Below are 10,727 nucleotides of genomic sequence, written 5' to 3' on the forward strand. Positions count from 1 at the left end.
CACATCTCTTGTAAGGGGCATTAAAAGCGTCTTGTTATACGACTCTGACCTCCACGTCTCTTGCAATTGGCATTAAAAGCGTCTTATTATACCACTCTGACCTCCACGTCACTTGTAAGGGGCATTAAAAGCGTCTTGTTATACCACTCTGACCTCCACTTCTCTTCTGAGGGGCATTAAAAGCGTCTTGTTATACCACTCTGACCTCCACGTCTCTTGTAAGGGGCATTAAAACCGTCTTGTTAAGCTACTGGGACCTCCACGAGTCTTCGAACGGGCATTGCATTTCCTCCTAATTTTTGGAAGCTTTTGCTTGGAAGGCATAAGCAAATACTATGGGAAACCCACTCCCCAATAATGGGAATAATGTTTGTAATATGCTGTACTGCATGGCTCTTGTAAGGGGCATTGCAAGTTGCTCCGTCTTAATTTTTGGAAGCTTTTGCTTGGAAGGCATAAGCAAATACAATGGGAGACCCACTCCCCAATAATGGGAATAATATTTGTAATATGCTGTACTGCATGGCTCTTGTAAGGGGCATTGCAAGTTGCTCCGTCTTAATTTTTGGAAGCTTTTGCTTGGAAGGCATAAGCAAATACTATGGGAGACCCACTCCCCAATAATGGGACTTATGTTTGTAATATGCTGTACTGCATGGCTCTTGTAAGGGGCATTGCAAGTTGCTCCGTCTTAATTTTTGGAAGCTTTTGCTTGGAAGGCATAAGCAAATACTATGGGAGACCCTCTCCCCAATAATGGGACTTATGTTTGTAATATGCTGTACTGCATGGCTCTTGTAAGGGGCATTGCAAGTTGCTCCGTCATAATTTTTGGAAGCTTTTGCTTGGACGGCATAAGAAAATACTATGGGAGACCCACTCCCCAAAAATGGGAATAATGTTTGTAATATGCTGTACTGCATGGCTCTTCTAAGGGGCATTGCAAGTTGCTCTGTCTTAATTTTGGAAAGCTTTTGCTTCGAAGGCATAAGCAAATACTATGGGTGACCCGCTCCCCAATAATGGGACTTATGTTTGTAATATGCTGTACTGCATGGCTCTTGTAAGGGGCATTGCAAGTTGCTCCGTCCTAATTTTTGGAAGCTTTTGCTTGGAACGCATAAGCAAATACTATGGGAGACCCACTCCCCAATAATGGGAATAATGTTTGTAATATGCTGTACTGCATGGCTCTTGTAAGGGGCATTGCAAGTTGCTCCGTCTTAATTTTTGGAAGCTTTTGCTTGGAAGGCATAAGCAAATACTATGGGAGACCCAGTCCCCAATAATGGGACTTATGTTTGTAATATGCTGTACTGCATGTGTAGCACCCTGAGGATTCGGCTGCTACAGGGGTATTGCACCTCAACCCAGAGGTGTGGTATTCCACTCCCGGGTAAGGATGGAGTGTGGAACTGAGCTTAGTAGGCTGCATGCACTACATACATCCCATTTCCGGGGGACAGAACTATGGTACTCCCACCAGTAAATGTGCAGGTACGACAGCGTCTGTCCCTGGCTGGAGTGGGAGGGGGGTGGAACATCCCAGTAGTGTAGGGGCAGATAGGGGGAGTAGTCTGGGTAAAGCTAGGAGCTCATTGGGTGCTGGTCACCTGGGCTCACACATAGAGGGAGTATATAAGGTGGGCACCATCTTAGATCAGGGTCAGTCAGTCTGTCAGAGAGCCTGAGGAGAAGCCGAGCAGAGGAGCTGAGCCAGGAGGGCTGACAGGGAGCTGTGGCTCCGGCTGGGCCCAGCTCCAGGGCTGAGCCTGCAGTGAAGCAGAGGAGAGAGGAAGAGAAGAAGGACCCAGAGAAAGAGTCAGAAGGAACCCTAAGAACCTAGTCTTAAACCAAAAAGGGTGAAGGGTTGGCGGACACGGGTACCGGAACCCGAACTGGTGGAGGCCACTAATCCTCAGCCAGGAACCGGAGGTCGTGGTCAAGATTTGCCACGACCCTCACCAAATCCACCAGAAAGGCACACCAAGCATAGGGTCAGGGAACCCAGAGGAGGTTTGACCACCAAGAGACCCGAGGGAGCCGGCCAAAGGTGGATCCCTGGTGGGAATGGCCAGGAGGAAGAGAGAGAGACAGGGAAGCTCAGGACCATGCTCCGGACTGCCTGGGGGTTAGCCGAGTCCAGGACCTGGTGGACGCAGCACGGCTCGGGTGGTCACTCAAGGCCAGAGTGACTAAAGCAACATCAGTGAGTAAAAACCCTGAAACTGCATCTCCTGACTCTGCCTCTCCTTCCTGCATCATCACAACCCCCATCATCCACACCTGCTGCCCTGAGGCCATACCCCTCCCGTTGGGGGTTATACCATCACTGCTGCACATATACCACTGGCCTCAGCGGACTGCTCTGCAGCGGCGGCTTCAAAGCCGCACTCAACGGGTGGCGTAGTCGACACTTAACAACATCTACTGCCATAGACTGCCACTTAGTTTGACACCCTGGGCACGGACCGGGTCACCGCCACAAGGACTACTACCCCCATACAGATCCGGCTCCGGGTATCCCTTGAACATGGCCCAGGGGGCGCGTCACATGGCTCTTGTAAGGGGCATTGCAAGTTGCTCCGTCTTAATTTTTGGAAGCTTTTGCTTGGAAGGCATAAGCAAATACTATGGGAGACCCACTCCCCAATAATGGGACTTATGTTTGTAATATGCTGTACTGCATGGCTCTTGTAAGGGGCATTGCAAGTTGCTCCGTCCTAATTTTTGGAAGCTTTTGCTTGGAAGGCATAAGAAAATACTATGGGAGACCCACTCCCCAAAAATGGGAATAATGTTTGTAATATGCTGTACTGCATGGCTCTTCTAAGGGGCATTGCAAGTTGCTCTGTCTTAATTTTGGAAAGCTTTTGCTTGGAAGGCATAAGCAAATACTATGGGAGACCCACTCCCCAATGATGGGAATAATATTTTTAAGATGCTGTACTGTATGGCTCTTGTAAGAGGCATTAAAAGCGTCTTGTTAAGCTACTGTGACCTCCACGTCTGTTCCAAGGGGCATTCAAACCGTCTTGTTAAGCTACTTGGACCTCCACGTCTTTTCCGAGGGGCATTAAAACCGTCCTGTTAGGCTACTGCGATCTCCACCACTTTTCCGAGGGGCATTAAAACCGTCTTGTTAAGCTTCTGTGACCTCCACATCTCTTCCAAGGGGCATTCAAAATGTCTTGTTAAGCTACTGGGACCTCCATGTCTTTTTCGAGGGGCATTAAAACCGTCTTGTTAAGCTACTGTGACCTCCACGTCTCTTCAAAGGGGCATTAAAAGCGTCTTCTTAAGCCACTCTGAACTCCACAGCTCTTCCAAAGGGCATTGAAATGTTGTTTTTAATTACCTCTAACCTCCACGACTCTTCTAACGGGCATTGCATTTCCTCCTAATTTTAGTCAGCTTTTGCTTTTCAATGCAAAGGCGAAAACTAAGGGAGACCCACTCCCCAATAATGGGTAGAAGGTTTTTAGTACGCTGTAATCCACGTCTGTTTCAAGGGGCATTGCAGTCCCTCATAATTTTTGGAAAGCCTTCCATTCACTGCTTAGGCTTACAGTGTACAGGAGACCCAGTTGCTATAAATGGAAAAAACGGTTTAGTTAAGGCCCTCTGACCTCCATGTCATTTCCAAGGGGCATTGGAGTGCCTCAAAATTTTTGGTAGGCATTGCACTCACTGTATGCCCTATAACTGTGTAGCCGAACCGCTCCTTTTGTTACAGAAACATATCCTACAATACATATGTGGTTTACTGGCCTGATATTGATGTGAATGGTCCCTGTTCCTCCTGCTCTTTCTCCTTTGCCACTACCTCATCCATCATTTATCACCTGAAGCTTTGTTTTAACGGGAGTCATCTGGAATAGTAGCAGGAAAACATCCAGCAATCCTCGGAGGAGGTAGGATATGCGCCAAAACGCTGACCACCTCAGGCCTAGCCGCTACTACATACATGCGCTTGCATTCCAAGAAAACAAAGCAGATGCTAACTTGTATCATCATCATCATGGTCCTCACCTTGGCACTCTCAACTCCCCTGATGGAGAAGCCAGGGCCCACCGGAGGAGTCTGGTTCTCTGGTGGTCTCGTCCAATGCTGCTCTAAAGCAGGCCGGGCTAAGAAAAGTGTGTGAGGGGAAGTTGACAGGAGAAATAGGGGCGGCTGGGGACCGTTTATGGACACCCGGCTGCCCCCAGGTGGCTGGGGACCGTGTGTGGACACCCGGCCGCGGGGCGGCAGGGGACCGTGTATGGACACCCGGCCGCCCCCTGGCAGCTGGGGACCGAGTGTGGACACCCGGCCGCCGGGCGGCTGTGGACTGAGTATGGATTCCAGGCCGCCAACGGAGCCATGACGTGGTGGCCAGATTGCGCCTCCACATGCCTAAAAGGCCCAATTTCAAGTGCAAGCAAGCAGTATGGTATTGCAGCCTGGGGGTGGGTGGGTGATTGGCTGCATATTTGCGCTTGCATTGCAAGGAATGGGGGAGGTACAATTGAACTGTGCCCTGGGACAAGAACTTGCACTGGGATAGTTGCAGGTCTGCATCTTCTGATGCGGCAAGGATGACTTCTGATGGGCACACTTTTAGGCAGTGACCTGGGTGTCAGAGATGCTTCCAGGGGTCTTCCCCATGCTGTTCCCATGTCTTTTCAGCACTGTATGCATGTGTCACACAGCACATGGCCAGATAAGATTGTAAAATGTTAAAATGACATTTCCCGGTGCATTTGTCACGGTTGAAAGCATAAAAAATGCTACTTGAGAACATAGCCCAAGGTGTGGAGGACTATTTTTTTAGGGGGGGTTATTTATTTTACCTTATACACAAGTCTTCTTTACCCTGGAAAGGAAGTTCCTTAACATATTTCACAGGAAAGCAGCTTCAGTTTCGTTTTTGAACGTTTTATTGTTCAACGTTTTATTTAAAAAGTGGCTTAATACCTCTGACCACGTTGTTGACAGCAGTGACCTGGGCGTCAGAAATGCTTCCTGGGGCGATCCCCATGCTGTCCCCATGTCATTTGAGCACTGTCACTATCGTTTTGAGCACTTGTTAGGCTTTTAAAAGACTGCCGGGGGTGCCGCGCCAAAAATGCTCGAGTCTCCCATAGACTAACATTGGGCTCATTGCTCGGGTCGAGCACCCGAGTATCATGGGGAGCTCGGCCCGAGCTTCGAGCACCCGAGCATTTTAGTGCATTTTAGTGCTCAATCAACATTAGTGATTAGTGATAGTTTACAGTTATATAAAGATTATTTTTTTATGTGCAAATGTGCAATATGCATGAATATTGCAATAAGGCCATGTAACATTTTTGATACAAAAAATAAATAAAAATTAAGTTTTTGATTTAATTTTTCATTTGTTTATGGACAACCATGTTCTCATATAGTATAATAATGCAACAGGTATTCAAATAAAACACTTAAATTAGCTAAAAATCAAGACTTTAATATGTCCGGTCAAAAATGACCGGAACATTATAAGTGTATAGTAGACCCGAACAGAACAGCAGGGTTAAGTAAAAAAAAAATTGAGCAACTTGGAATTTGTTTTACATTTTTTAGACTTTTTAAGTTTGTGGAAGCAGTGGCACAGAGAACGCGGACTCAGTGGTACAATAAAACAAGTTGTTTATTAACTATTTACAAAATTATTAAATTATATATCAATGACAATACAGACAGTGTAGAGCGATCTCTGCGCTCTCTCTCTGTCTCGTGCTTGTGGTCACCGTCTGGTCCTGTTTCTGGGCCTGGTTATCTGAACAATGCCCTATAAAATATCAAACCCAGAGCTACAGCACTAAGAAGTTTGACACCAATAGCTTAGCTGTCGACTAGATATCCTTGATTTTCCCTGATACAGGTAACCACTGTCTGTTACGCTCACTAAACCTTGCGTGGCTCAGTTATACTCCTACTGAGCTTCACACCAAGAACATGTACTGAGTACAATTACCACTGTAACATCAATATTCACATAAAGTATATGCAACATACATCGTTGTATGAATATTGGTATAAATGCTCACTAACCTATAATAGTTAAAGATACACTGGACTGTCAGCCAATAGTGTCTGGGTCGAATCAGTATGGGCCTCCGTCAACCCGCTCTATTTTCCAATGGCAGTCGCCACCCCAGACCCTAACCGGTGCCCACACTACACTTTCCTGCAAGGATGAAAGTCTCACACTGTGGGCCACAGTCAATTTCTTCTACCACAGACCTTCTGTCCTTGCCTCCAATTTCCAGAGAGACAACTCATGCTCCCTTCTGCTCACATAACCGAATTTCTGTCCTTCCAATTTCCATTTCTGCAATAGGGTCTGCGCTATCTGCTATCTTTAGCCTCAACAATCAGGATCTCCTAGCCTCTGTAAGGACTCTGCACCCCTTGCTTAATCCACATCCAATACTGATCTTGTGTTTCTGGACACACTCATCACCTACATCAGGCCTAGCTCCCACAGGTGACCTTTTACAAGTCGGGACGACGACTGACTTCCTGGCCTGACCCCTGTGGCTTTTGTATTTTTCTGCTGCAGATCACATGTCCCCTGTGCACCTAGCTCTGCTTTCTTCTCATTCAGCCTGCCTTCTGTCCTTTGGTTCCAATACCCTTTCAGGTTCCTACACCTATAGTCTCTGATCACTACATGGCAGCATTCTGCCCACAAATACCTTACAGCTCAATACTATTATATGAGTCACTCACTCTCCTTACATTCCTCCACTCTTTAAACTCACCATTACTTGGATGAGAAAGGTTACTTATGCTCGAGACGCTCCTTAGCGGTGGTCTCAGAGTCGTCAATATCCAAACACACTCCTGTGTCTGCTGTATTACATACTGCCATAAGAAATCATCTTCCGCATACCTCCTGGGTGAAACACCAATGTTGGTACATTCAGATCTGTGAGGTCCCTCCTGACCTGTCTCTTCTGGGACACTCAGGCCCTGAGACACTCTTCCTGTGATTTTGACCTCTAGCCTACCCTCTAAGCTAGCCCCGGTCATTCTCTCTTCATCAGACACACATGGCGGTAGCATGTAAGGGTGTCGCACTCTCTCTGGTGCGACGTCTTCTCCTTTCGGGGTGTACTCTCCTTGTCACTCGATGAGGAACAGCCTCCCACGCGTAGTCCAATTTTCCCCAAGGGTGCTTCACTTGAACCAAAACTCGATTCCCCAGCTGTAATGGTGCCTCCTGCACAGGAGTTACTACAGGATGCCTTTTCCCCTGGGGCTTCTGTACAATCTTAAGTCTCAGTGTCTCTAACCGATGTTGGTGTTCCCACACCAAAGTTGTGGTGTTTATCTTTGTACAATCTTCCTCTGGATCAAGCTCTAGCTCAGTAACCTTATAGCTGTTACGTCCAAACAGCAACGTGTAACGCGTGTACCCTGTCGTGGCATGAACCTGGTTCCTGTACAACCAGACCAGTTCTGGCACAAATTCAGGCCATTTCATCTTCCTGTGTCACGGTGTAGGGGAATGCTGGTGAGGAAATAGCAGATACTGGCTGGGTGAGCAGGGAAAACTAATCTGTCCCTAGACTGGGAACCCTGAATAGCCCTGACCCCAAAGGTATCTCTGATGGTGAGAAGGTTCGGGTCTCCACCCTAAGCCCTAACTCCTTCACAAGCCCTGCACTAATTCCCCTAATCTCCCTCCTCAGAACGAAGGTACAGCAATCTCAAAGGAAACGACTTCAGCGGCACAAACAAACAGGACTGCACAGCACGGCTTCCACGTATAGAGTGAAACTCTAACAGCTGCACCACCTGGTGGAAGGGGAGGCTACTTAAAGGCTAAGGGGAGGAGACTCACACAGAAACTCACATCCATCAGGACATGGCAATAGAATTGGCATTAACCCATGCAGTACAAGAGGGAATTTCACAGTTTAAGTTACAGCGGCATCTAGAATAGACCGCAGATACACAGCGTTAGACAGCGTGTGACATCCTGTCATCTTCCTGTTGTCCTCCACAATTCTCAGAATGTAGATAAAGTTCTGTTGAAACGTTCACAGTCCCCATTTCCCTTTGGGTAGTAGGGTGTAGTTCTGGAATTCTCAATGTTGTACAGTTGGTGCAATTCATCCATGACTTTTCCATGAAAACAGGCTCCTAGCTCAGAGTGAATTCTTTTTGGACAACCGTATGCCCACATGAAGTCAGGACAGATGGCACAGGCCGCTGACTCGGCTGTTTGATTCCCAGTGGGAGTCATGGCTGCAAACTTTTTAAATTTATCCATCATCACCAGACAGTACAAACAACCATTATCGGAGCGGCTGATCATAAGATAGTCCACCATCAGCACTTCCAATGGGAAAGAAATCCTCTTCACCTATATAGATGTTCTGTGTTTAGGGGGTTTAGTCATCTTACCCTGATGGGATTTCCAGTAATCTTCTATCACCACTCGATTTACTTGTGGCCAATACAGAAACCGTTGTAGCCATTGGAAAGTTCTCTCTGTTCTGAAGTGGGTATCACTCTCATGGGCTTCTTTCTTCACTCTGGGCTTCATTCCTTGTGAAATCATTAGCAGATTACAATGAGGCAATCTGGGCTACCGCCCAGGGCCAAAGGCTCCAGGGTCCTTTGGCCATATTGTCCTCATTATAATGTTTTTTTTCACCACTGTTGGCGGTGCACATCTCCGGACAGGTAGCTTTCCTAAAGCTCAGCTTCCAGCAATTCACAATGGTTTACTGTCATCTACAAGGCTATGTGTGAAAGTACTCTTAGGAATCACAGAATCTTTGGTCCTCTCCTCCACTTTTGGCTGAGGTTTAGAGGATTAATCGGAGGCATAGAACTGCTGTTCTCCACTTTGGAATCCAACCCTTCAGATATATGGTATATGATGTATAGTATTGATATACCAAAAATATCAGTAATAATCAATTAAATTCTAAAAGACATTAATCAATTTAAAATTTGTATTTATTTAGTTTAATTAAATCTTGCAAGGAAAGATGAAGACGTGTTCTTGGAGAAGCCTTCAACTTTAACAGGTGTTTCTTGCTGGTCAGGAGGCCACGGGTAGATGGTTCAAATCATTCCATACAGTTACAGCATTGATGGTGGACATGCTGTAGTTTCTTCAGGGTGTTAGATGTGGGGGTTTGCTGTCCTCGAGATGTCTCAGGTGCCCTGGTGACAGCAGGCAAAAATGCAGCTTCCTCTGACAGCGCGAGCAGCCCTGGATAATCCACGCCAGCAAGATGATATCATCCGGTGGAAGATGGAACCTATGAGAAAAGATGTAAAACTAATGTAAGTAATGTGACTCCATATTAGAGGGTCCTACTGTGGTGTCACTGTGGGAGGACGTTAGAGGAATCTCATCACACAGAGGGCAGGGATCTTTGCCAGTAATCATGCATGTGACAATCCCACCACTGACAGATAACATCCGCTCCACATGACTTCATCTCACTGACATCATACAACATGTAGATTATTGTCACACTTACCTCGCCTACGTTCCCCCTCTTCTACTTTCTCTGTTTTTTCTTGTCTTCTCAGTTTTAGAAAATATTTTCTTTTCTTCTGAACTGGAGATTCTAATCAAAAAGTCAGAAAAAAATATTAATTATAAACTTCTAAAATATTTTCTTTGTATCTATATAGAGTTATGCAACTGATTAATATGCACCAGTAGCATTTCTGTGTGCCGCCATGTGGTATCTCCAAGGAACTATGTCCCCTTATTATCATGACATTACTTGCAGCAAGCCACTGTGTTATTATATCATCAGTTAGATAATAATTCAATGCAACTTTAAAGAGGACTTGTCACTAGATCCAAAGTGTCTGAGATTCACTCTTATCTTATGTCTGCTGCTGCCCCGAGTATTCTGATATTTGTTTTGCTAAAATCCACCCTATTGTTGTAGAGATATGGGCATTTATATTTAGTGCTAATTTTTATGGTCTTTTCCAAGGGGGCATGGCTCACAATTTTATATTGCAGAGCAACCTAAAGACACGCCCCAGAGGATCCTGTGAGCACCGCCCTCTTGGAAAAGACCATAAAAATTAGCACTAAATAAGACCCGTAACTCAAAAAACTGAATACTCAGGGGAGCAACGGGAATAAAGTAAGTAATTTTTGGAGCCTTCATGTCCTGATTCACATTATAATTTTGGATAATAGGCTATAATTGGATGGCCTATAAACCTGTTCATACCTGACAATGAGGACGAGGATGACTCGTTTTTAGCATTGAAACACTGATTGTCTCCATTAGTTTTGGAAGAGGAAGACTCTTTCTGCCTGTTTGGTAGAAGAAAGACCAGTAAATTAAAAGTAAAAACAATAGAAAAAATGACGAACACCTGTTTGTGAGGCCAATTAGGACAACATAGAGGGGATACCCTGCCCAGGGCCTCAACTAGTAATATTGGCCTGAAATGAGCTGGAAATGAATGGCTGGTCACAATGATCAACTGTTATTGCAGTGTTATCACAAGCCAGATGCACAGAGGGGTGGTGGATGCTGGATTTAGATTTGTGTTACTCGTGTCTTGTATTTGGTTCTGAACATATATCAGAACTAAATCTCATAATAATAATAATCTACTCACATGTCTGAGTGTTTTTCACTGTTCTCTTGGGAACACTGTGGAGGTGACTTAGGCTCAACGTTGGTCATCATCCCGGTATTGGTGATATTTAGCTAAAA

The 10,727-nt window shown here is 45.7% G+C and overlaps 1 long non-coding RNA gene across 1 annotated transcript; it reads right to left on the bottom strand.

The window, feature by feature from the left end:
- Nucleotides 1-9,513: 9,513 nt before the first annotated feature.
- Nucleotides 9,514-10,720, bottom strand: LOC141257969 (uncharacterized). The gene is made up of 3 exons (XR_012318149.1): nt 10,630-10,720; nt 10,233-10,318; nt 9,514-9,605 (listed from the first exon to the last, which is right to left on the bottom strand). It is a non-coding gene; the product is annotated as an uncharacterized lncRNA (long non-coding RNA).
- Between the last annotated feature and the right edge of the window lie 7 nt (nt 10,721-10,727).

This window comes from Phyllobates terribilis, unplaced genomic scaffold, assembly GCF_046119375.1.
Source record: "Phyllobates terribilis strain yellow unplaced genomic scaffold, ASM4611937v1 Scaffold_3__8_contigs__length_932513732, whole genome shotgun sequence".
In the NCBI taxonomy this organism is placed as follows: domain Eukaryota; kingdom Metazoa; phylum Chordata; class Amphibia; order Anura; family Dendrobatidae; genus Phyllobates; species Phyllobates terribilis.